We start from the raw sequence: 26,645 nt of genomic DNA on the forward strand, positions 1-26,645 counted from the left end.
CTTGGAAGATGAGGTCATAGTCATCACCAGCAGCATCATAAATACTTTATCGTGTTTCTCAGAAGCCCAGCACTGGCCCATGGCTGTGGTCTTGAGGTATGCCAGAGAAGTAAAGCTCCTCCAACACAAAACACCCTAAGATATGGCCTAGACAGGAAATGAGGTGGGATGCGTCCTGCTCAGAAGTGTGGGACTCCAGAATCCTAAAGACCTGGCTTCAAATCCCAGATCTTCCAACTTTTAGTTGTGTGCACTTGGAGTACTTACTTTCTCATTTTTAATTTTCCAACATGGAAGATGAGAAGGATGGTTTCTACACTGTAGGGTTATTAAGGGGATGAAACAAAAGTGATGAGGACTTAGCACAGTGCCCAGCACAGAGTAAGTACTCAAGAAATTTTGCTACTATTAAGGAATATGGTCAATAAAACTGTAAAAGCAATGTATGGTAGCTATGCTTGTGAGGAGCATAGCATAATGCAGGGACTTGTCAAATCACTATGTTGCACTCCTGAAACTAATGGAACACTGTGTGTCACCTATACTCAAAAAAAAAAAAAGATTATTTGCCATATTATAACTGTTATTATTATAGCATCAGACAAAGATGAAGTGGCATTTCATCAGTCATCCTGGAAGCACATCTTCATGGTCTCTACCTACACACACACACACACACACACCACTGGAGTTTGGGAAGTAAACCCCTCATTGGCCTTCTATTATCGTTTCTGAGGTAACTTATTAGAAGGGGAAAGAATTAATTTTTTTTAATTTTATTTCTTTATTTGAGAGAGAGATGGGGGGTGGGGAGAGGGCACAGAAGGAGAGGGGAAAGCAGACTCCCTGATGAGCAGGGAGCCCAGCACGGGGCTCAATCCCAGGAGCCTGAGATCATGACCTGAGCTGAAGGCAGATGCCCGACCGACTGAGCCACCCAGGTGCCCCAGAAGGGAAAAGGGCTTAAATGCAAGCGGGAATGAAGAAGAAGCAAGGCCTACAGCACTGGGTGAGAGAACACTACAAGAACCCAAAAAAATGAACTCCACAGAAGCCTGAATTATAGGCCAGAGAGGAAAGAGTCAAGGGGGAGAGAGGCAGCCATGCTGTCACAATTTTGATTCTGCAAACTATTGATGGGGAGTCAGCCTTTAGAAAGTTCACTGAATCTTGCAAAAACATGACTACCGTAGTAGGAAAACTTGCCAAATTATGCAATTTGGAGCCAAATGCTCCTTTCCGCCTTCCCCCACTCCCCGCTGCATGATGTTGAGCTTCTGGCTATGCCAAAAGCAGTTACTGGCAAGGAAGTCATTTAAAAAAAAATTTTTTTTTTTTTTTGGCATATGGCAAAAGGCAAGGAAGTAGAAAAAGAACCCCAGAGGAGTTTTCCCCTAGCCTTTTATTAAAATTATTTTCCGGATTTGGCAAAACTGCATTAATCAAAATCCATAATTCATAATGAAACTCATTTCAAAGGTTTTAATTGGGGGAATAACTTTTTGAAGAGGTTCTAAATAAAAAAATCTATCCTACAGATACATGCTCACACATACAACAAAAATGTACAAGGACGCTTAGTGCAACATTTTTTATTCCGGATCTTCCAGGATTTACAATGGGGTTATGTCCCCATTAAGCCCATCATTATAGATGATAACACAAATTGAAAATGCATTTATCCATGTAACCCACCAAACACCATACCTTAGCCTAGCTGACCTTAAACACGCTCAGAATACTTATATTAGCTTACAGTTGGGCAAAAATCATCTAATGGGAAGCCTATTTTATAATAAAGTGTTGACTATCACATGCAATTTGTTGACTACTACACTGACGGTACAGAACTGGAGTGGTCCTATGGATATAGAGTGCCTGTCTGTGTATCAGTATTTCACCTTCGTGGTCATGTGGCTGCCTGGGGGCTGCGGCCACTGCTCAGCAACAAAGGAGAGGGTCACATCGCATGTTGCTAACCCCAGGAAAACATCCACATGCAAATTCAAAGTGTGGTTTCTACTGAATGGGTATTCACACCATCATAAAGTCAAAAAATCATTAAGTTGACGCAATCCTAAGTTGAGGATCTTCTATAATTATGAGAAACAACTGGAAGGTATCCAGACAGGAGAATAGCTAAGCCACATATGGTATCAGCTTCTGACAGAATACCCCAGAACCATTAAAATTAATGGAAACTCAACGAGGGCAGAAATTTCATCTTTTTTGTTCACTGATATATTCCTACTGCCCGGAATAGTGGCTGGCACTTTGTAGAGTTCACATATCTGTCAATTAACTGGATGAGTGAATGTTTGTGAAATGCTTTTGTAATCAACAGTTCAATACATATGGATATGTATGTGTTTGTATATGCATATGTGTCTATATAAGTTAACGTCTATGTTTGTGCATATGTCCGTGTTGTGTCTATGTTGTATATATGCAATAGATAAAATTGTGACAACTGTCAAACACAGGCATAAAGATATTGATGCTTGAACACCAGAGGAGGCTGTCTTGGGCACAGCACTCTTCCAAACTGCCTGGGACTCCTTTATCCCTCTCCTCTTATCTTTTATTTGGGAGTAATTTTCCTCCATTTTCCCCCATGGTAATAGCATGGCACTCCGGTATTTACAAAACGTTACAAAACATTAGCACTCCAGTAATTACAAAACGCAAAAAGTCAATTAATAAAGTCATAGGCTACTTCTATATTTTAAGCTATTAGTGATGGAAGGTGGTTGCTCTCTTGGCCTCAGAATCGATTGTACTAAGGCAACTTTGATTTGTGTAGGTAAGTATCACATGTAATAACTTTTTAACTAACTGCATCATCTGATGGTCCAGCCCAGCTGGGAAGCAAAAGCAGCTTTCGCTGGTCATTCACAGAACTTTCATGGATGCAGCAGCACAAATGTACAGGGGAGGGCCATCTCCAGTGGGTGAGCTTTTGATACAAAACAAGTCTATGCCAGGGCTGTTAGTTATAAGTCTTTAATAGAAAAAAAAAAAGTTATTTGTTAAATAAAATTTGGAAGAAAGAGCTGCAGCTCATGCAAGCCACGGCAGAGACCTGCAGAAGATACTGACGACTTTTGTTCTTGAAGTGCTTTGTCTTGGGGACCTGTCCGTCCCTGTTTGCAGTTGCACTGGGTCTTTGCCAGGGCTGACATCTCAAAATACCCCACCCAATGTTTGATGTGAGCTTTAAAATTAAAGCAAATCAGGAGCTCAGCCTGGCATATATTTCATGTTCCCTGTATGCACACGTGCACACACACGCACGCACAAACACACACACACACACACACACACACCCCTTCTCAAGAAAGAAATGATGCTACCAGGCCAAAGGGTTGGTAGCAATTTCTATCCTCTGGATGGTGTCATGAGTTTGACTTGGTGGTCAAACTGATGGTGGACATTTAAGATGAAAACTGTCTGTCTTCCCCAGCCCCCAGAACCCTGCAGAAAGCATGGAGAGTTCCTGTCTCTGAATGTGCCTCTTACCCTCATTGAAGCCTCCATCCTCACAGTATAGTCTTTGAACCCTTCAACACAATCATTTTTTTATTACTCCATCCCAGCTAACATAGAGTGCACATAACACAGTTCAACATAGTGTGCCATTAGAATAAAATGTGAAAACCTTGCTTCATTCCCCAAGATTGGGCTCTTGTCCACTACCCTGTGTCATGGCATGCCCCACTGCCCCTTGCCAGCCTCCAAGCTTTGCCTCCCACCACAAGGCATATGCTCTTGTCACTCCTATGTTTTGGAAAGTGCTTCCCCCATTTGTTATCATCATTTAGTTTTTCTTTTTAAATCATACCTCCCCAGAGAGGTCGTTCCACTGCCACTCTGTCTGCCTCCTGTCAGACGCTCTCTTACGTAGCAATCTTTTCTCTTTAAGTATTTTGCCTACTGATATATTTATTTGGATATCATCAGTCTTCCTTCGCTAAAACTTAAGCTCCATGATATCAGAGACTTTGTCTTGATTACTGCTTTATTTCCAGTGCTTAGCACATAGTAGGTGTTCAAGGAAGGAAGGAAGAAGGAACGGAAAGGAAAAGAAAGGAAAGGAAGGGAAGAAAGGAGGAATGAAGGAAGGAAGGATGGAAGGAAAGAAAGAAAAGGAAGGAAAGAAGGAAAGGAAAGGAAAAGAAAGGAATGGAAGGGAAGAAAGGAGGAATGAAGGAAGGAAGGATGGAAGGAAAGAAAGAAGAAAGAAAGAAAAGGAAGAAAAGAAGGAAAGGAAAGGAAAAGAAAGGAAGAAAGGGAGGGAGGGAGGGAGGAAGAAGGGAGGGAGGGAGGAAGAGAAGGAAACTACCCCCAATGTTCACATAGTACGGAGCACGCAAAGGAATGGGCTTTGCACTAATAATTTAGAGCACAGAGTATACACAATGGTAAGTGAGAGAAAACCTCAGAGCCAACACATGGAGACAGAGGCAATTTTAGAAACCATAAATAATTAGATTCAGGATTTTTTTCAGAGAATGATGAAAAAAGTAGCTCCTCTAAACAAATAATGGATCCATTTGGAGGCAGCTGCTCCACAGAAGTTTTGCAGCATGTGTTAGTTCCTGTCATTGAGCTTAAATTCAAAGAAAGGACTCAAATGTTTGGAGAAAGATCAGTAAAATGAGGCCAGACCCTGGGCTATGGGCCTATCCATGCATGAGTCTATGAGGACCAGGTCCAAGTCTTTCCAGGAGAAAGATCAAGTATATCCCAAACCAAACCAGAGCTCCTTTGAGACAATGTCAGTGCTTGGTCAGTGCTACGGGTCAGGGGGAGTTGAGTCTGTGGGCAGAGGTCAAACTGAGACATCAGCTCCACTCAGAAAGGGGCTCGGAAATAGTCAGGGACAAAAGCAAGGGAGCAGACATTTGTCATCACGATCATGTCCAAAAGTGCCTTTGGGAGCAAGAAATATAACCTCCCAAGGATACATGGTGTGAAGGGTACCAGCCATGCCACATGGTGTTCTCTAGATCCCACACACAGACACACTTCCCTGCTCTGACACCTTTGTGTTTGCTCTTTCCTGTTCTTTGCAATACCTTCTCCCACTTCCTATCTGGCAAACTCTCACTCACTATTCAGAAGCCAACTCAAGTGTCATCTCTACGGTGAGTTCACGCAGTGATGCTTCCCTTGGATGCCCTAAATCTAGTTGCACCCACAACATTCAGGTCTGACTCACTGCCCTTGACAGTCTGGCCCACAACAGTCATGGACCCTGTGCCTGAGATAGGTCCTCGTGAACCAAGGCAGCCAGGAGGATCTTGCCCTGGTCCTGTCTCTCCGAGTTCCCACTCTGGCTGAAACACTGGCCTAGTGAGAAGCCAGTGCGGTCAGACCCACACCTCACTCATGCTTTCATCACTGACCTTCACCTTCAGAAGGGACAATACTCACGGCCTGAAGTGAGGTCCAGGCCAGGCACCCAACATGTGGCAGTCTTTTCCTTTCTGGGCTCCCAGGGGCCGCCAGCTGGTCTGCGAGAGCTGGCAATGTTTGCCAATTCTGCTGCTCTTCCCACCTGCTTCTGGGCTTCATGGTTCACCATCACTTTGACTCCAAAACAAAGTTCTCCACTTCTGGTTGCTGGCCGTGTCCGTCTGCCAGTAGCTTCTCTCAGCCACCGCAGGGGTAGCACAACCCAGCACTAGGTTTTGTGGAGCTGGACAGGGAAGCAGCATGCGGGGCTCCAGCTCTGCCAACCCACTTCTGGGACTAATGACAGCAGGCCCACCCAAAAGACGGCAGAGAGACTCAGGGGATCAGAGGGGCCCTGCAGAGGTGGGGGTGGGGAACTGAGCCTGGGGATGGTAAGGCAAGGTACAAGACTTTCCAAGTTGAAGTATTACATCAGTAGTATGCATATTTTATTAAATACTACAATATTATAATAATGCTGAAATACTACATTTTAAAAGTCGAGGTTCCTCTTCCCCTCTGATGCTCTATGAAATATAAGATTATATGGTATTCCCACCCAAAGCACAACTGTATGATAGACATATGTGATAGATGTATTAGCAATATTTTAAAGATTTTATTTATGTATTTTGGGGAGAGAGAGTGTGTGGGCACACAAGCAGGGGAAGGAACAGAGGGAGAGAATCTCCAGAAGACTCCACACTGAGCACAGAAATGGACGCAGGGCTCAGTCCTAGGACCCCAAGATCATGACCTGAGCCAAAACCAAGAGTGCGATGCTCCACTGACTGAGCCACCCAGGGACCCCATTATTAGCAATATTTTAGACATGTGATGATTACTGCTAGTGAGAAGTCCTTACAGTTTACAGTCTGGGAGGTCCAGATCTAAATTTGGCACCAATTACTCTGTAATCATTCCATCTCTCTGTCTGGGCTGTATCAGCCATGAAACGAGTTTGTAGACAGAGCTATTAGGAGAATCGAATCAAAGTGATTGGCACCTACTTCACCTTTTTGTAGACATCAAGGATACTGTTTCTCAAATGCACCCTATTATATTTCTCATGCTGATTCCTAAGCAAGGGTGAAGTTCGTTCCACCTAGACCAAAGAAGTCATAAAGTAGACACACATATATTAATCAGCAGAAAACTTCCATTAAGTAGGAAAAGAGGGTGATCTGATATTAAGGGGAGCTCTTTCTACCCCAAAGGGAAAAAGGAGGAGACGAACAGAGGAGAGAACTGGGCATTGGTCAGCCCAAGGAGGGTCCCCATTACTCTTTGCCCATTACCATTCAAGTGAATATGGAGAGGGACAGGGAGAGACGAAAGTCCTAGAAGCTCTCTATAGTTTGAGAAACTACCAGCACACTGAGGTTAGGGTCCTTCTTCCTTGGGCACAGGCTGAAAGACTGCATTGGAATCCAGTGTACCCACTGTGATAGGGAGTGGGCAGAGAAGCGCAGACAGAGCGAAAGGATAGGACACTGAGGACAGGAAGCAGACTCCTGGGGCCTCACACACTAGAGGCAGGCAGAGAGAACATGCTGGGAAGCTTACCAGCCCCCAGGGATCTCAGCAGCACTACAAAGACCAAAAGATCAGAAAGAAGACAGTCAGGAATAGGAGGCAACAGATCCAGGACTCTCTAGGCAGGGGCAAGGGCCCAGTCCATAGGCTTCCACAGGAACCTGCAGAAGCAGCACATGCAGGCTGTCCAGTAGCGGGTCAGAGGACTCCCAGCTCAGACAAGGCCAGCAAGGACCAGGGACACCCTTGAGGACTCCTTCCCCTTGCCCTTGATTTTTCCTGAACTTCCCTTAGACTGTGGCACCATTCAATGAAGAGAAAGAGAAGAGAAGCAGGAAGAAATCCCAAAGGAGCAATATTTTCTCAAAACGAACCATGTTAACATAAAAAAGGCTGTTTGAAATCAGAGAGCCAGAATTGCATTAAATCAGAAAATGAAAGCATGCTTTCCCTCTCTCATCCACCTGTCTGCTATCAATTAAGAAATGAGACCTTCAAAGAAAATAAGAACACATCATGATCCTTTGCAGATCCAAGTACTAATGAGTAAACATCAATGCCACTACTTGCTTGATTGCTAGCATTATTACTATTATTCTAATAATACTATCTATAGCCAATTTAACCAATAAATATTGCAGTTTCCAATTGTGCAGGCTAATAGTTATCAATTGCTATTTTATACAACCAGCATGTGGGTAAGGAGGTTCCATCTGTCTGACCCAAAAGAAAGCATGTCTGAAGGTGGGGGCTCAGGCGGGTCTGAGAGACCAGCAGGTCTATGCTTGGTCTATTCTCTGCCCAGAACACTAATCTATCTGTACCAGTCCCTGCCTCCCACTCTTTCTCTGCCTGGATCACCCAGTTCAGAACTGGGGAAGTCAAGTTTATCAGTTTGTAGTAGTTTTAGACAATTAAAAAGAAGCAGTTTTGTTTTTTGTTTTTTGTTTTTTTAATACAGAAGACCTTTTTCTCATAACTGGGGTGCTTTTCACTGAGAAGTAGCTCAGGGCATAAAATGTTGAAAAATGTGAGGTGAGTCATTGCCCATATCCGCTCTGAGGCCAGCATCTCAGTGCTTCCCATTTGATTTTCCCCAGGTTTGAGGTCTGTAAAACAGAATAGAAAACATACCTATAGGCTCTCACTGGAACACAGTGGCAAATATACAGAATATATCTGAGCAGACAAGCCTATGCCTTTGCTGGGCCCTCCACCTCTTCAGCTGGGAATAAGCCGACTCACGACTCCCTAGCTCCTGAACCGTTGTGACATCTCAGGGTTGGAAGAGGATTTGGACATCGTGTAGCCACATCTCTGCCCACAAATCTCCCTGAGGAATGACGTCATCTCAGCTTGAGCACCTCCAACCACAAGGAGCTCACACATCCACCTTCCATTATTTGAGAATGTTTTTCCTTGTGTTAAGTCACAAGGTGACACCATGCATTGATTAGCAGCATGGGTTTGGGAGTCAGCCAGATCAAAGGTCTAATCCTAGCTCTCCATGTTGCTAGCTGTGTGACCATAGGCTGAGGCTTAACTAAGCTCATGTGCCTGAGTTAAGCTTTTCCTAATGGGTAAAGGGGTCACAGGTACTACTTACTTCAACCCCACCAGTGTGGGTTGGTCAAGGAACTCCTTGTAGAGCATAGCCAGTTCCTAGTATATAGGATCCACTCAATTCTTGCCACACAGGAGTGTGTCACTGCTATTATTGGTGTCGTTCTCCCTTCCATGGTGGCAAAGAACAAATCTAACACTCTTTTCCACTGTAAGTATTTGAAGACTGTTGTCATGGGCTTCTGACTGTCTTATACCAGTTCTTTCAATTGCATCCAGAAATATTCAGAGTTCCATTCTTTCTCCTCCAATCCTTTAGAGGTCTCTGTGCCCCCAGGAGTCCTCTCCAATCCCAGTCTGCCCACTGTGGTACTGGGTGGAACAGGTGTCCTGTGAATCAGAGGATTATTTTCTGTCTGCTGAGAAGTTTGAGAGCCCATTGCATTCTTCTTTGAGCTTCTCTCACCCAGTGCATCCCAGTCCCTTCTCCACTGTTAGCTAGGGTGAAGCATCTTTTGACTGATGATTTGTGTAGCCATTGACAGGCACATCCATGGAAGCAGTGTGGACTTCAGTAGATGCTCAGAAACTAGCTTTAGTGAGTGGCCAGTGGAAACCCATGAATGCCTGTGGGGGGGGTGGCACCATCATCAGAGTCCCATCAAAATGTCCCTCTTGAGTGTGTCTCTAGACTGCATGTAGATCTAGTTTGCTTATAGTTTCCTCCTGAATGAAACTGGGTAGATTCTTGAGCTAACCTCCTCTTATCTTTGAACAGTGATAAGCTCAGATTTCATAGAGAGGCCGAGCTTGTGAACAGCATCTGGGGAAGTTTGGTACATTCTAGAAGAGGCCCCTGACTCCACGAGAAGACCCCAGCCTCTATTTCTGATCTGGAACCACACAGGGGCCTGAGGGCCCCCAGCACCATGCTTGCGACATAGCCATGGGTGACCTAGGGCTACCCAATGATGGAACTCTGCCCTCTGCCAGTTCCGAGCAGAAAAGAAGAAGACTGTATTTCTGAGAGCCAGAGTTGTTGTCTAGAGTGGTCATGCATCACTATGCTGCTCCTTGACGTTAACAGCACCGTTAAACACAGACCTCTCTCTGTATGTACATGTGTGTAAAGTAAACAAAGCTGCAAGAGTTAGTCTCTGTCTCAACATAGTGTATCATTAACCAGAGCAGTGTTGGGGCACTGGCATGCTTGACTTTGAAATGCCCACTGTGACCTGATTCATGGACATTGGGGGCTTAGATGAGTAAATCTCTGTTATCCTTCTCCTCTATCTCAGCCCGAAGACAAAGTACAACTTAAGAGAGTTTTACCAAAACCCATCAGGCGAAGGGGAAGCTGGTATGGAATATCTGCCAGTGGTCTAGAAAGGAGACCAGAACTCACAAGAAAATCCTACGGAAAGATTTTTAGTTAGTCATCTTTTATGGAGTGACTGAAAAAAATTATTTGGCGGGGGCAGGTAAATAGGAACCTGAGGGTCTTATGGAATGTAGTCCCTACCCACCCCTCTGACTTTAGCTTACTTCCCTTCCCCACGCTCAGCATGCCGAACCATGTTGGCCTTTGTCCTGTGTCTTTAACTCCCCCACTCTTACCTGTCCCAGGGTCTTTGCACATGTCCCTTTCTAGAATGTTTTCCCCTTACTCAACTTAACTGACTTTCCTTGACCACTTTACACAAAGTCACCCTCACTTCCCAGTTTGTCTCTATTTCTTCCATCTTGCTCCATTGTTTCATAGCACTTCCTCAATCTGAAATGTTTGTTTATTTGTTTATTCATTTTCTGTCTTCCTTGACCAGAACATTATCCCCAAGAAAGTGGAAACTTGGTCTCTTTCATACCCCAGTGCCTTGCATATAGAAGGCACTCAATAAATATTAAATGAATGAATAACACTATCACAGTCTTTCAGCATTCTTAATGAGAAGGAAAAACCTTCGATGAATTCCAAGTATGGAGAGAAGAGGAAATAAAGCAGAAAATGGAAGAATTGTTAACTGTCACATTAGCCTGAGATTAGAACAACTAGAAAAGTGAAATCTGAATGCCTAATTATAAAATGCGAGCAAAAGCAGTTTTCAAATAGGAACAGGATTATGTCCTCAGGAAGCAGATGGATTGTAAAATGCCAAGGATGGCTACTTCACACCCCCTCAAGACCTGTGCCCAGTTCCTTACTGGAAGGACAGCATGGTTTTTCAGCCCTTCCCGAGAACCTTTCAACCAGCAACACTTCAAATAAAAGCACAAAAGAAGCAGAGGATCCTTGCCATGTACAGCATCTGGGCAGAAATAAGAACATCTGTTCTCAGCATGAACCCTATTAGCTTCATCATTTGGCTTTCACGGGAAAAAATGCACAATTATGATACATGGGTGTAATTGGTGGCAAGGTAGCAACTCACTCTGCAGTAGGCTGTGTGCTCAGGGCAGACGTGGCTGCTGGGTTGGAGGGACATGTGCCAAGGGACACATGCCACGCCAGCAGCCATGGCCAGCTAACTTGGAATCAGCAGTTCCAGCTTCTAGTGTCAGGGGCCATCTGGGGACTGGAAGAAAGGCAGTGAATTAAGGGAGGAGATGGGAGGAAGAGGTGGGAGGAAGGAGGAGATAAGCAGGGAGAGTGGAGAGAAGGAGGGCAAGGGATGGGGGGCGGCACAAGACAGCAGGTGCCTATACCTGAGCTGGACAGAAGGATACAGGGTGAGGGAGGGGCACAGAGGGAGAGAAAGGCTCACTCCACCTGGCAGGTGACAACAGTGGCCACGTCCCTGCACTAAACCAAGATGGCCTCTCCTTGTACCACAGCAACCCCACTTCCCAGATGGGTGGCCTCAGGCACACTGCCTAAGTACTTTGTGCCTCCATCTTCTCAGTCTGTGAGAGGTAAAAGGTGTGGCACCTACAGCAGAGGTCAAAGTGAGGGGAAGGAGTTAATGTGCATGAAGGACTCAGAGCAGCCCTGGATGCCAAGCGAGCCATCAGAAAATGTCCACCACCATTAGTGCTATTATTGCTACCACCATCATCATCATTGACAAGATCGCTTTGACTCCTGACAGCATGAGGAGCTAAGTACTGGTCTTACTCCCAAGTCACAGAGCAACTGTGTTTAGATGAAGGACTTGGCCTCAGCTCTCTCTCCAGAGCCCGAGCTCCCTACCAGCTCTCATGCAGGACTCTGCTACCTCCCTCATCCCCCTTGAGCTTCCTGCTGCTCTAGTGCAAACAAGCCAAAACCCCCGTAGGCTACAACTATGTCTCAGTTGTTATGTGGCAGGCCAGAAACAGACTTTTCTCCTAGGCCCAGTTATTACAAATGGCACTACCTGCCCTTTAAGGAAACAGGGTTGAAATGAGATAGACATGAGTTCATATCCCAGCTCCACACTCAAAAGCAGTGAGCATGGAGAGGCAAATGGCCTCCTGGCTAAGCCAGTGCTCTGTGCTAGAAGCCGAACCCAAGATGTCCCCAGGATGGTGGTGAGGGTGAATGAGGACCTTGTAGAAACTTCACAGCCTCTGGCATTTGGCACATAGCAGCTCTTCACTCCATTAAAAGCCAACACGCTTCCTGTGGAAGCCGAGCACCGAGGTGATGGGAAAGGAAGTTGGGGAGACAAACATGGAGAGGACAAGGGACGCGTCTGGCAGATGGCAGGCTCTGGAAGCAGGGACCGGGGTGGCAGACGGGTAGGCGGTGATGGAACGGGGCTGCTCCAGGGAGATGGAGAACTCTGTTCACCTTGGCACCCTAAGAGTCTCTCCGAATGATAGGTGGATGCTCCCAACAGCCAAAGGAAGCTTCAGCCCAAGGTTAAACAATGTACAGAATATTCTACATCAGAGGCCAGAGATTGACAGACTTCTTACCACGTTGTTAAAGTTTTATAAAAGGTGTGTAAAAGGGACAATGTTTCTAATATCCAAAAAAAATCCACACTACACAGAAAGATTCATACTCAATGACTCTAATAAAATTGAGGAGTTGCCATTTATATTTAGTGTATATTTAGTGAGGTCCCTCATCTTGGAAAGTGCCCTCCTGATGTTTTAGCCACATGGGTGCCAGCATATGAAAAGCTGTTCAATCTCCGGCAAGTTGCCTAATATCTTTGAGCCTCCATTTTCTCATCTGCAAAGGAAATGTAACAGTACAACCTTCGTCATAGGTGGCTGTACAACTTAAAATGAGATGACACATGTCAAAACGTCAGCATGGTGCCTCACATGTGGAGGGAACTCAGTCAACGTGAGCCAAGATTCTGACCGCCATTTGCATTATTGTGGGACAGTTACAACAGACAGTGTCACCAGAAGGCTCAAGAGTCAAACAAACTCGATTTCTGGAAATTATCCAAGGAAAGTAGTCAAAAATATCAACTCTGTCCTCTGCCTCTTGTCCTACATCCACTGGTTTCCAAGACCTCTCAGCTCCACACTGTAAGAACATCTGTTCTCTGCTCTGTCCTGTCTTCGTTGGGTTTTCCTCATCTCTCACAGGATCGACCTCAACCAGCCTTAGGGGCCCCCTCAGAGCAGCCTGCTGCTAGCCCACTTAATCCATCCCACACACAGAGGCTGAGTACTAGCCCATCTTCAAAGTGTTAGCTTGTATTAACATTTGATGCATGCACATTTTTTCCTTCTACTACATAGTATAACTGCATCTGCTTTCATTTAAAAAATCATTTCAATCACTAACTGTTTGGTTAAATGGATATTCCCAAAACTTCCCAAACCTGCTACAGCAGCCTTGGTAACTAGTGCATGGTAGGGAATCAGCAAATGGTTCTGGACTTAAACCACAGATGCGGGGTGGGGGGGATGAAGCCTAGACAAAAAGATGAGGTATTGGTGTTCAAACTTGTCAATAATTGGCAAATGAGGATGGTGAGATTATGGCTGTATTTTTGTCTCAATTTCCCAAGCATAGGGACAAATATTTTCTCTGATCTTAATCATTGAAAACGTATCGTTAAGACACAAAGGTGTGTGGAAGTGTTGCGTAGACACCACATAGCACAGCATCTTTTATTGCTGCCTGTGAGCACTGTTTGCAAAGCTCAGTGTGGTTTTTGATCAGTGTTTCTGCCCTGGGAAAGAACAGGTGCCCGAAATTGGACATTGCATGCCTCCTGAGTATATAACCTTCAAGAACAATAACCTCTGAAGTCAGAAAAAGACACAACCATTCATGCCCCAGTATCCAGCAATGGCCACCCCCCACACCTCTCACCCAGGCCAAAGGGGATTAGTGCAGGACACACTGTGCCTCCGGCCTTCCTTGTGGATGTGTATCAGAATCTGTGCTTGCCCTGGCTTCCTCCTCAATAACATGGAAAGGAGGCCACCGCTCCTGACTTACTCAACGCAGCGGACTGGCTCATCAGTGATAATCTGGCAATTTCCAAACACAAAATAATATTCCTGGGACTTGCAGCCAAGAAGCGGTTTATCCTGTATCCCTTCTCACTTGTGGGTGAGGAAAGACAGCATCAGATTGGTGGAACCCAGTGTTGCAAGCCATGATTTATTTGCTCTTAGCAACCACGGCTGCAGCTTAGTGACATGTGCAAGCCGAACATTCTCATCAAGGATGTGTTTTCTTCAACTGTTTGCCCTCTGGGTGCTGTAGGCTGGGTTGGCATGCCGCCGGAAGCTGACAGCTCCTACTGGCACCATCCGCCGACAAGAGGCCTCAGCCTCAGTCAGTCACAGGCACCAACGACCCCGCCTGTTCTGCATCGGGCCCTGTAGCTCCTGTCACTATTGCCAGGGAACCACCTCCCCCAAATCTTAGTCATCGCTCCCCTTCGCAGAGCCCCACCAGCAGAAGGAAGATGCTTTTCCTTTTTCTGTAAAGCCTCACTTTCGTCTTTTTCAGTTTCATTTCCTGTTTGCATGAAAAGCCAATGAGGCAGACAGAAGAGGACCCATCCCAGGCGTTCATTGCCTAGAGCCTGCGGTGGGACCAGGACCCGTGCGGACAACCGTGGACGTGCGTGGCCTCAGCTTGAGCCCCTGGTACCTGAAGCTAGCGACGCATGGTGCATGCGGTGAGGTCCAGGCCCCCACCGCCAGGAGCCATGACCTTGAATAAGAGAGGCACAAGATCTTCAATTCTGGTGGACCCTTTGCAGGATCCGGGACCACAGGACTCTTCCATAGGTCTCAACAATGAGCAAAAAGAAAAGAAACAAGCAATCCAAAGTAAGGAAAGAATGAAATGACATTTAGGGGAAAGGCACTGGACTTGGATGGGTAGGCATGGATTTATATCCCAGTTCCTGCACTAATTAGCTGAGAGGTCCTGGGCAAGTTACTTGATCCCTTTGAGCTTTAGTTTTCTCCTCTGGGGGACGGGGGGGGAGAGAAAAAGGAGGGATAACTTCATGAATCTCATAGAATTTATGCTAAGAATTAAATGAGATAATTCATAAAACTCCTATCTGATAGTACATGCTTAATAGCAGATGTCATTCATATTCGTGTTCTTGCTTTAAATTTTTCAGTGAAGAAACGCACATGGATAGGACATATTTCAGATCACTTTTGTTGCCTCCCAACTTTTGCCTTATGTCACTACTTCCATGAAAAGAGCCCTTAGCCCTTCCCCATCTTCCCTCCTCAACTCCCAACCTAATGTGCCCATCCTCACCCTTGGTGCCTGCAGCTGTCTGTACTAAGCCTATAGACATGTAGGTCCTTGTTCTTTGTTTTTCCTCAGACTTCTCCTCAAAGACTGGGCCTGTGCTCTTCCTAGCTCCACGGCATCTCCAGTGTCTGGGATACTGCTCCCCACATACTAGGTCCTCAACATGGCGCTCGCTGAGTGGAATTCTTGCCTTAACTCTGGTTACTTGAAACATGAACTATTGATTTCACAGGCTGAGATCTTTGAAGATTTTCAAAGTCTCAGAATCACTACCCAGTCAGAGAAGTTCAAAGAATGAATTTATTGACCGTCTTATTCTGCTCTCAAAAGTCATTTGCACTTCAGTCAGGAGAGGCCAGGGGAAAGGTTGTTCACTGGGGAGCTTTTGCCTCTTCACAGACTGTCTGATATCAGAGGAAAGGAACATCCCTTGGTCTGCACGCGGATCATATGAACACCATGAACATAAAACTAGCTCTTCCTACAGGCACCCAGTATACTCAATTCTTGCTCCCTACAGCAAAGGACTGTGCAGCATTGGAACAGCAAAGCTGGGCCACTCCATTGAACTCCATGTGAGAAAGCTTAGTGCCCCATCCTAGGGCCTCAGTCTCCTTTCTGTACCGAGAGGTTTGGAATACTGGTATACCTAGAAGCCAAAACTTGCAAAGATTAAGTCAGTATTTCTAGAGAGGCCTCACTCACTATGCTCCCCAACTCCTTCCAGATTCTCTCTTTTTGTACGTAACTAGTTATAATTGACTTTCGGGTTAAGAAGGAATTTGGTGCTCCCTGTAAAGTAATACTATTAATGTCAATTAGCGATGATACAAAGTCCTAACACACATGTGTGTGTGCGCGCACACACACACACACACACACACACACACGAGTTAAGAAAACCCTCTATGCAGTGCATTAATTGAGAAAGCCACATTATGTACAGGCTTTTCAAAAGAAGCCATTTACTATAGTGACCTAAAATTTCATGGCCTGTTCCTGGCTTCCAAATAGGAACCGCCTGATACCACTGCTGTGCCAAACCAGCCAGAAGATAGGGAGATGAGAGAGTCATGGGTCAGAACCCAAAGAGATAGAAATGAAAAACCTTAGAATGTCTGCTCCTAGATTCTGATGGCATCGGTGACAGGCAGCCCATTGCAGACAGAGAAGCTGTCCATCATATGTTGCTAAATGGAGAAGATACAGCTTCCCTTCCTTCCAGGCCATATAAAACCCTAATTCTTTACAAATTTTCCTGAGATTCACATAAAAAAATCATCAGGTGGCACTCCAAAGCCAGATACTTGTAGATCTTAGAAACGAGCTAGAAACTGGCCTCAGGGCTGCTCAGAAAATGAGGGTATTTGGGCAAGGCCCAGGGCTGGGGACTTCAGCAGTGGGGGGTTAGACCCCAGGGCTGGAAATCAACAACTTTCCCCAGGGGCTCAAGACTGGGAGGGACCCAAGTTCCCAGAAAGGGCAGTGCTGCTCCAGTCGGACAACCCAGGCAGTTTGCTCTCAATTATCCACCCCTTGTGTAATTTCAGGAAAACTTCTTTTGTAAATTGCAGATTTTTTGACACTTAACTCAGGCAAAATGAGTTGTCCAACAGTGATTTCATGCCCAATTAAACCTGTCATCTTCACTCCTAGCCTTTTTCCTTCCCTTCTTACAGAGAAAAAGGATCCAGACATTTTCCAAGAGAAAATAAACTCCTAAAGCTGAAAGATTGGAGTTTTTCAGTTGGCTTAAAACACTGAACCTAAGAAGGGGGTTCTCGAGTTGGCAAAACGCTTCCCTCCCACATCCCTACTAAATCACCACAACTCCAGAGGCTCTGACTCAAAGAATGTGTAAGCCTGAGCCTCATCTCATAAACACACCATTTCCATGCCCCATGTTCTAGATTCCTTGTTAGCACAGTGCAACTCAGGGTCAGGGCAAATAAGGTAAGGAGACCATTCAAGTTCAACTTCTGAAGCTGTTTTTTTCTCTGCTCAAGTTTAGGTAGAGGCCAAGAGGGCTGTTTTCACTATTGTTTCAAACTAAACTGCTGACAACTAAGAAGTATGAACACTTGGCAGAATTTCAAACTCCAACAATAAGCAAACGGCATGGCAAGATTGTTTTGTGTTGCTTTTCCATGGAAGAATGCCTTTCTACCTTGTGATAGTCCAGAAAGCTATGGGCACTCGGGTAGCCTCCCCAGTGGCCCTCGGTTCAGCCTGCTCAGGCAGGTTAACCCCAGGGGTCCAGAGGCACTTGGTGTAGGGGACCACTGGCAGCCCAAGGGGCGTGCTGGAGAACAGGTGTCCTCCTTCCTCTGGAGCGGGGGGTGGGGGCCCACTGCTAGCCTGGCTGCTAACAGGAACTATGATTGGAACAGATTACCAAAACTGTCACGAGAGCCGAGGATGATTGAAAATCTTGGCTAACTGGAGAGCACCAAGCAGATTCCAGAAGGGTTATCTCCCTTCTCCTCCTTAACCCCCACTTGTCCCCATGTTCAAGATTGATACAGTTAGCCTCCACCTGCATTCACTCATTCACTCTATACCGCACCCTCCCCCACCTCCCTCGTCCGTTTCACCCATGCTCTGGATCTTTCCTAGTCCCCTCTTCTTTCAAAACCCCTAATTGTGTGTACTAGTTCCTCTGGGCTCTGTCATCACTCAGTGGAAGCTGAGTTATCTGATAAAGTCATTTCAATTAAGGTGCCCAGTCTCACAGGGGATATATGCATTCACTGGGTTCTTTCTAGAGAAGATGCATTAACCAGAGAAGTGACGTTAGGTATGGGAGACCAGGGACTGGAATTCTGAGGGACATGAATTAATCAGAAGTCTTTCAATGACAAGTAGCAAAAAGTCAGCTGAAACCAGTTTGAACTGGTTTCAAGAAGGAGTTAATTGGCTTATGTGACAGGGAAGGGCAGGGGTGGAGGTAGCCTCTATCCCAGCTGGAGAGGAGCCCTGTCGGGACCTGCATTGATTCCCATCACAACCCTTGCCTCGTGCTGGCCCAGTTTTGATCAGCTTCTCCACTTGGCACGGGCCATGCATGTGTATAGCTTCCATCAAGAGAAAAGACTTCTTGGCATCTTGGGAGAAGGATTCTGATTGACCCAGCCTGAATCACGTGCCCGTCTCTGGGCTAATCGCTGTGGCCAGGAGATTTGACCAGAGTTTTTATTTTCTGTTGCCACGCCAAGGGGCTTTAAAAAAGGTCACATTTATTAACTTCTGGTTCTGGAGCTCAGAAGTCCAGCAGAGGTTCCCCCTGACTAAAATCCAGATGCTAGAAGGATCCGTTCCTTTATGTAGGCTCTAGGGGAGAATCTACCCCTCTTGTTTATTCAGTTTCTTGCTAGAATTTATTCCCCGTGTTTATCCATCGGTAGTCCCTGTTTCCCATTTCTTTCCTCATCTGTGGGCCATCCTCAGCTTCTAGAGGCCACTTGGAAGGGTCCATGTGATTACTTTGGACACACCTGGATAATCCCAGATAAACTCAACATCCTAAAGTCCACAACCCTAATTCCATCAGTGAAATGCTCTTCCCATGTCATGGCAGTGTGTATTAAAGAGCAGACTCGGGTTCTGAGAATAGAGCATCACCAACTTTCGGGAAAGGGGAGCAGCATTATTTAACTCTCACAGCCAGGTTTTGGTCATATCTCCACCTGTGTAGCCAGAGCATGGGCTAGTGTGACGGACAGCTCCTACACAACCTCGTGGAAGGAAGAATAAGTTCCCTAGTGAAGAACAGGGTGCTGTTAGCAGTGGGAGGAAAAAGAGAGAAATGCCCACTATGAGGCAGAATGGGCCTTATTCCACATTTATGTCACCGCTCCAAAGTGTTGGTGGGCTTTTTGGTAGGAGTTTTAATATTTCCAACGGCAAGTACCTAAAACATGTTTTCATGAATAAATGAATGGAGGAGAGGGGAGGCAGATCAGAGGCAGAGAATTAATCTGTTATCAAGTTTAACCATCCTGAAGTGCTAGAACTTTGTTGAGCTTGACTATGAGAGACACAGAGGAAACAGAAACTACTCATAGGAATTTGGCCCAAAGCATCATGCTCACATATGGCAACAGAAGACAGCCAAGAAGTAAGGGGGGACTGGGATCTGGCCCAAGACTCATGTGTTCAAGTAGACCAGGGGCTGGAACTGATGAGGTTTAGCCAGGGAAACTAAATACAGCAACCATGGGATGTCAGATTCTGGACTGTTAGCTGAGACATATTGGCTATGGTTCAAATTCCTAATACCAGCCATACAACCTTGGAGAAGTCTGACCTTGGGTCAGTTTCATCCCCAGTGAAAAAAGAGAGTAGGACTATCAAGGATATCAGTGTAGAGCTCACCACCAGTCCCCATCCCACATCCACCCCCAACATCCATAACCAAACACAGCACTCTGCAAATGAGCCCTGGCCATCCTCAGAATCCTCAAGACAGCTCTCCAACAACCCCTACTAATTAATCCAAGTCACAACATGTATTAAAACGCCTTGGCCATTCTAGAGTTAGATAATTTCTAAGCTTTCCAGCTTCACATTTTATATTCTAAAGTTCTAATATAGATCGATTGCTTAGGACAAAGGGAGACCTAGACTTCCAAACTCCTATGGCTGGATAAGGACAAAAACCTCCCGATGGAAAAGGCAGATGGAGCTGAACAACCTTCATGACTTAACCCCAGTGATCAACAACAGTTTCATCAAGAATTCAAATTAGAAATAAAATAAATCTTCCTCCTCACCCGAAGTCAAGACCCACCATCTGAGTGCATTACAGATGCTTCGCAGGGTTGTTTCACAATCCTGGATGTACAGGTGATTGTCCTGAGATTACATGCATAAGCAATCTGAGCTTGGGGCAGGAAGAGATGGTGCAGATAAACTGAGAAATGCTGTAGGTCACTGCCCTAGAGTCTCTGCAATAGGGATTAGCAAATAGGAAATTTATTAGGGTGTGGTCTCTGGGTTCATACCTGTCAGGAAGGAAGAAAGGAGAATTGACTAGAGGGTAGTATTGACTATGGACTCAAACAATGCCACTCAGCTGACTGTGTGGTGAGTTCTGAAGCTGGCTGGACTTTCAGAGATGTCCCCTGTTGAGACAAGGAGGTCAGACCTTTATTTGCCTCCATTTGTCTGTCAGGCATCTGATGGAGGCTGCCCCCAGGAAGGCTGCAGTTCCTGGGGGAAGAGGCAGTCTTCATAGACTTCTTACCATTGTGCAATAATTTTTTAAAGGCTTGTTAATCATGTGATATAAATATTCTGTATTCCCTATTGCAGAGAGGGCTGATAGAGGAGCACACTCAGAATTGAGGGATTATTTCAATCTGGAAGGAGCCACATACATAAGAAAAGAAGAAATGGGGTCTCCTACTTGCATTGCCTCTTTCAGTGACCAGCTCTGTAGAGACTATCCTCTGTGCCTTATACAGTCTGTAGTTTCTTTAGATGTTGACCAATGGCCAATGTTCTGGTTGCACTCGTAAAAATTACCATGAGTAATATGGTATAATGACATAACTGGTATGGAAGTTTCACTCTGGTGGACAAGTGTCATGAATAATTTTAACGTTAATTTTGTAATAAAAACATTGGTGGACAAGTTATATTATCCACATCATATAAGTGATGTAAAGATAGTATATTCGTTTTCTAGGGCTGCCATAACAAAATGCCACAGACTGAGGGATTGAACAACAGAAGTTTACTTTCTCACAGTTCTGGAGCCTGATAGTTCAAGATCAAGGTGTTGGCAGGTTTGGTTTCTCCTGAGGCCTCTCTTCTTGGATTTGCAGATAGCCACCTTCTCCCTGTGTCTTTACATTCTTTTCTCTGTGTGTGCACATCTCTGGTGTCTCCTCATCTTCTTATAAGGATACAAGTCCTTTCGGATTAAGATCCTATCCTACAACCTCACTCAACCTTAATTACCTCTTTAAAGACCCCATCTCTACATTCAGTCACATCGCCGGGTAGGGCTTCAACATATGAATTTGGGGAGAAACACTTCGGTCCATACCTATAGACTAGCAAAATCATTTGAACACACTCTGCCCATTAGCCTATGAATGAATGAATGGTAGAATGTAAGATTTATATGTGGAGGCAATTGAAAATACATTTTGAGATGTTGGGGGGTCTCCCTTTGTTCTTGCTTCATTGTGGAGATTTTATTGTTTAGATTAGGATTTGGAAAACATAAAAAAGTTCAAATTAAAAATAAAAATCACCCATGTTCCTATCTCCCATTAAAAAAAATATAACATTTGACATATTTCCTTCTAGTCGTTTTTCTCTGCTACATATGAATTTCTTTTATGGATTGGATCATATTATATATACATCTTGTATCTACATTTTTACTACATATCATCATTTTATCATTGCTCGATTGTAAGACAATATACTCCCAATTTAATTGTCTGATGTTTTATTTTATGAACTACTGCACCAAATATTTGCATGTGAATATTTTCCTGAACGTCTGGCTTCCTAATATATGTATTTTTAAATCGTTTTTTCTTTCCTTCCTTACTATGCAAATTTTCAACATTCTTTTAGGCCCATTTCAAGCCCTTCCTCCTTGAGTAAAGTCTTCCCCAGCATGTTTGGGGCATAATAACTTGGTCTTCCTTTGGATTTACATAATATGCATTCTATATTATTTGTTCAATCCTATCCTTGTGATAGCTCTTGAGCTACTGTCACACGGTATTTTTGTTTTAAAGCTTGCTTCCTCAATGATTGTAAGCCTCTTGAGTACAAAAATTGCACCTTAAATGCTCCCTATGCTATAGGCAATCGCTTCTCACCGACTATTGGGCTGACTGATTAGTTTGCTGCTGGCTTTGGTACTTTCTGGAAATGAAGACTCAATCTCCAGTTGTCCATGGAAATAACTTTTCCCCCTACTTATCCTTTGGAGGGTATGTGGCATTTCCACAGCAGGACTAAATTGGATGCATTGTGTTCCTTTGTGTTATCCTGATTTTCCTGCTCTGTGGGCCTTGACAGCAGGATAGTTCTATTATGCTATATCCTATTGTGTTATTATAATGGCTTAATTACTGTGTATGGGCTCCTAACTGAGAACTGGGGAGAGGGTAAATTCTATAAATAAAATGTGCTATTGGTGACAGTAATATGCCTCTGGGTTTAGTTGTGTCTCCATTGCACAGGGTCACATTAAGATTTCAAGTGTTGCCAAATATATGTTATAGGTAAAGAATCTATTTTAAATTCTTTTGGAGGGTGAATTAAGCTTCAGTCAAAACATGCTCCAGAAAGAGGAATCTGGATGTTGGGATGTGTCCCGTCCCGTATGGCAATCTATTCAAACATGTTTTCTCTCTGTGCAGTAGAAGACAGCATTGTTCAATGCCTAGAAACATCTAGAAGAAGATATTCTTTATGCCTAATCTGGCCGCCCCAAAAATCCTTAGATTATCATTGCTAAACCAAATTTATCACTATTTAAAATGTATACAAACTGCATCTGGCTCAATAGGATAGACATAACACATTGCTGTAAATCACTAATAGGCCAAACCCAAATGACTTTCAATATTTAAAACTGAAGTGTCCGGAGGAATGAAGGAAGTGGAGGAAGACAGGAGGGAGGGGAGAAAGGAGGGGGAGGAGGATGCAGGGAGGGAGGGAAGGGCCTCTATGTGTATATATCCATAACATCAGAGAAATCTGCCATTTTGTTACCTTTGCTTTTAAAGCTTTGTTAAGTTTAAATCTCAGGTCATGTGAACCATTGTAAGTATAAGTAGAGAGCGTACAATCAGCCGAGTGGAGGGCACCATTTTTGACATTGCTTCTTTGATACAAGTGATACAGTGAAAGAATATCGTTTCGTGTTTTAAAATATTTCAGCTTTCATTTAAAAAAATGAATGGGAAAGCAGATAACTTCATCCCTCCCAAGGGACCATCCACTCTGACAACCTTGATATTCAGATCCCCACGCCTACGCGAAGGGATGAAGGAGGTTCAGGAAGAAGACAAGTCTTTAAAAAAAATGATTCTTATCCTTGACTGGACCATTCTGAGGCATCCAATGCCATCCTTCCATGCAAGTCATACTGGAGCGTCATGTCTGGACTCCAGCCTGAACAGGAACAATGAAATGATTGCTCTGATAATTCATGGAAAGAACAAAACATCATTTGACTAACCTACATCCATCCTGAGAGTCACGTGTGCTGGATTTTTGTCCAGTTGGTGGCTTTCGCCCTTCACCTCCTGCTCCAGGTGCAGACTCCACCAGAAGTTCCAGTATTTTCATGGAGTGGGCCTTCACGAGGGTGAGAAAAAGGTGACGGTGCAGAGGAGCAGGAGGGCTGGGACCAGAATGACACCATGTATCTGCACCTCTTCTCCCTAAACAAGAGCTGAAAGGAGAGTACATCCATGAGGAAATGGGCCTGTGGTCCCACCAGGGAGAGGTGAGGAAGACACCTGCCTTGGGCACAAAATTTAAGGGGTGCCCCAAAACTCAGCAATCAAGACAAAAGCCTTTCTCAACAATGTTTTTAAAAAATCAAATCCATGCTAAAACTCCATGATAAACAGATTATCAACATTTTAGATAGGACCCTGCCTCATTGGCTTCATTCTAACTCCAGCCCTGGGTCTACTGGACCATCTGCAATGAATTTAAAGATGTTCTCTCAGTTATAAGAAGAATAAGAAGAGGAAGAAGAAGAAGAAGAAGAAGAAGAAGAAGAAGAGGAGGAGGAGAAGGAGGAAAAGAAGGAGGAGGGGGGAGGGAGAACATGGAGGGGGAGGGGGAAGAGGAAAAAGGAGGAGAAGAAGGAGAAGAAAGAGGAGAAAAAGAAGGAGGAAGAGGCGGAGGAGAAGAAGAAAGAAATGAAAAATTCTGAAAGGTCATCTTTGCAGCACTCACATGGACTATCCTTGCCTCTGTGCCTGAGGGAAAGGCTCCAATGGTGGGGAAAAGAGGTAGAAACAGAGAAAGAAGGCCTCAGTGAGAGTTGGCAGGAGATGAGGGAATTGGTAGACCCAAGGACCTAAGCACAGATTAAAATCTGATTTGGGGAACAGAACGGATTGGTGCTAAATGAACACTCCAGAAGCAGGAATGTGCAGAGTGGGGACTGTAGTCTTCCGGACTCTTCAAATTTATGAACCTCTTATTGGGCTCAGTTCACATCTCAAGTTACTCAGCTCTTTGGGGTTTTGCTAATCCCCTGTGCCCTAGGCCATATGATTGACAAACCTGTCCTGGGGAAAATGTAATAATGAAAGGACAGAGAAAGAAGTACGAGAAAATTAGTACAGGTGGAAAGTAAGCGTAGGTGCCTGCCACCACCAACAGTAACTTGGAAATTAGGTCAATATAAATGATATTCAAAGTCAATCATCAAGTGAAAATACATCTCAGGAGAGCAAAATTTGATTGCAACTCTAGTATATTAAAAAAAAAAAAAGTTTATGAGTGACAAACATTCTCTCCTTGACCAAACTCTCTCTACTCAGGGTCCTCTGAGTAAATTTTCAGTGAGGCCTGACTTTTGGACTTCCAGGTTCCTCTATGCATTTTTCGGTTTTAGCAAGAATCCCGATAAGTCATTTTAACCAGAACCCCCCACCCTCGATATCTGATCACCTCAATATGGGACAGGTTCTTCATGCTCCACCACTCCCCAGCTGATGTCTGGTCACTTGGCCTAGCTTCAGCAAGAACCCCATTAGATCAGCTTAGCCAGAACTTCCCCTGATCCCTGATGTTCCCTCTTAGAAATTTTCCGTCCATTGACAGCCACTCTGATCCTTGGTTATAAATTCCCACTTGCCCAGGCTGTATTCAGGAGTTGAGTGCAACCTCTCTCCCCCAGTGCCAGACCCCATTTTCGTGGGTCCCACACCTGTTGCCATGGAACCACTAGTTTTTAACAAGTGTCACTGAGCATGAACTTGGACTGGTCTACATGGAAAAGACAGTTTTATTAGAGGTCATAAAAGACAGAATGTTGGTTGTTTACATCCTATCACACAGTAAGCAGGTAGAAAGCATTTATGGGTCTTAATGGCAAGTCTGGGCAAGTAAATTAGAAGTTTTGTTTAGGTGACTTCTATCTTAGATTTTTATTTTTATAGTAACTGTATTTTAGTAAGAGTGACACATATGTCAATAATAAGAAGGCTTAGTTAGCAATGGAAGCATAGAATAAGGAGATTAACACAATAAAAAAAAACCATGGGGGGGCAGCCAACTGGAAAGAGTTTCATAGTCATTCTTGCCGCATAATAAATAAACTAACCCATAAAAAATAAACTAACCCCAAACTGAATGGCCTAAAACAACACCTATGTTATCATGCTCATGGATTCTGTGGGTCAAGAATTTGGACTGAGCACAGCAGGGACACTTGTCTTTGTCCCATGGTGTGTGGAACGTCAGTTGGGAAGACCAGAAGGTCGGGTTGCCTCCACAGCTGGGAGCTCAAATTGTCCAGAGACTCCTTTTCATGCACTTTGCCTACAAGGATCAACATCACTGGACACCCGTGTGAGTGAATTTTTTTTTTTCCCTTCAGAAGCCAAGAACATAGGGAAGGGGTAGACATCAAAACAGAGGTGAGGGAGCCATGAATCAAAACTGAAAACTACGGAAAAGGGAGGAAGGCATTGCCTGGAAGGAAAAAGGCAGCAAAGAATAAATGAATACAAGATCTTAGAGATGAGATTGCTCATGAGGTTTTCTGTAGCACAGCCCACGCTGACATACTTCTCCCCAGCTAGCATTGGGAGTGCTTGCCCCAGCTTTGCCTCCGTGCACCGTCCTGATGTCATACCTGAAGGTCCCAGCAAGGAGTGAAACTCCAGGATAGAGCGCATTGCCTGTGCCGTCAGACAGACCCCAGTACAACCCCTGCAGGGTCTCCAGCCAGTGGGTTTACCGCACAGGGACCCTCGCCTTCCTCCACAGGATTACTTATTTAACCAACACTGACACAGGGCTTACTCTAAGCTGGGCAGTGGCCGGAGTGCTTCGCAAATATTAGCTCAGTTAATCCTTGCAACCAGGCTGGGAGGGAGGCACTCTTGTTACCTGTATCTTACAGATGAGGAAACAAAGATGATGGAGATAATTTATTGCCCAGATGGACCCGGCCAGTAAGCAGAAAGGCCAGGATTCAAACCCAGGCCAGGGGCTCCCAATGCCTCGTTTACAGCCCCTGGGCTGTGTGAGAGGTTGGGGAGCTGGGGCACTGAGGAGCAGGGCAATAAGGACACAGGGAGAGGAGAGGAAGTCATCCACACATGGGCTCACCTGGGCCGGCAAGGCTGGGGCAAGAGTCCACCAGATGCCCTGGAGGACTTCTGGGGCTGTTCTCTCTGCC

General features: G+C 44.8%; 1 pseudogene; it reads left to right on the forward strand.

Moving 5' to 3' along the window:
* The first annotated feature begins 979 nt into the window (after window positions 1–979).
* Window positions 980–26,645, forward strand: part of LOC122907437 — a 123,321-nt pseudogene continuing 97,655 nt past the window's right edge.

The sequence above is a fragment of the Neovison vison genome, chromosome 5 (assembly GCF_020171115.1).
Source record: "Neovison vison isolate M4711 chromosome 5, ASM_NN_V1, whole genome shotgun sequence".
NCBI lineage: Eukaryota > Metazoa > Chordata > Mammalia > Carnivora > Mustelidae > Neogale > Neogale vison.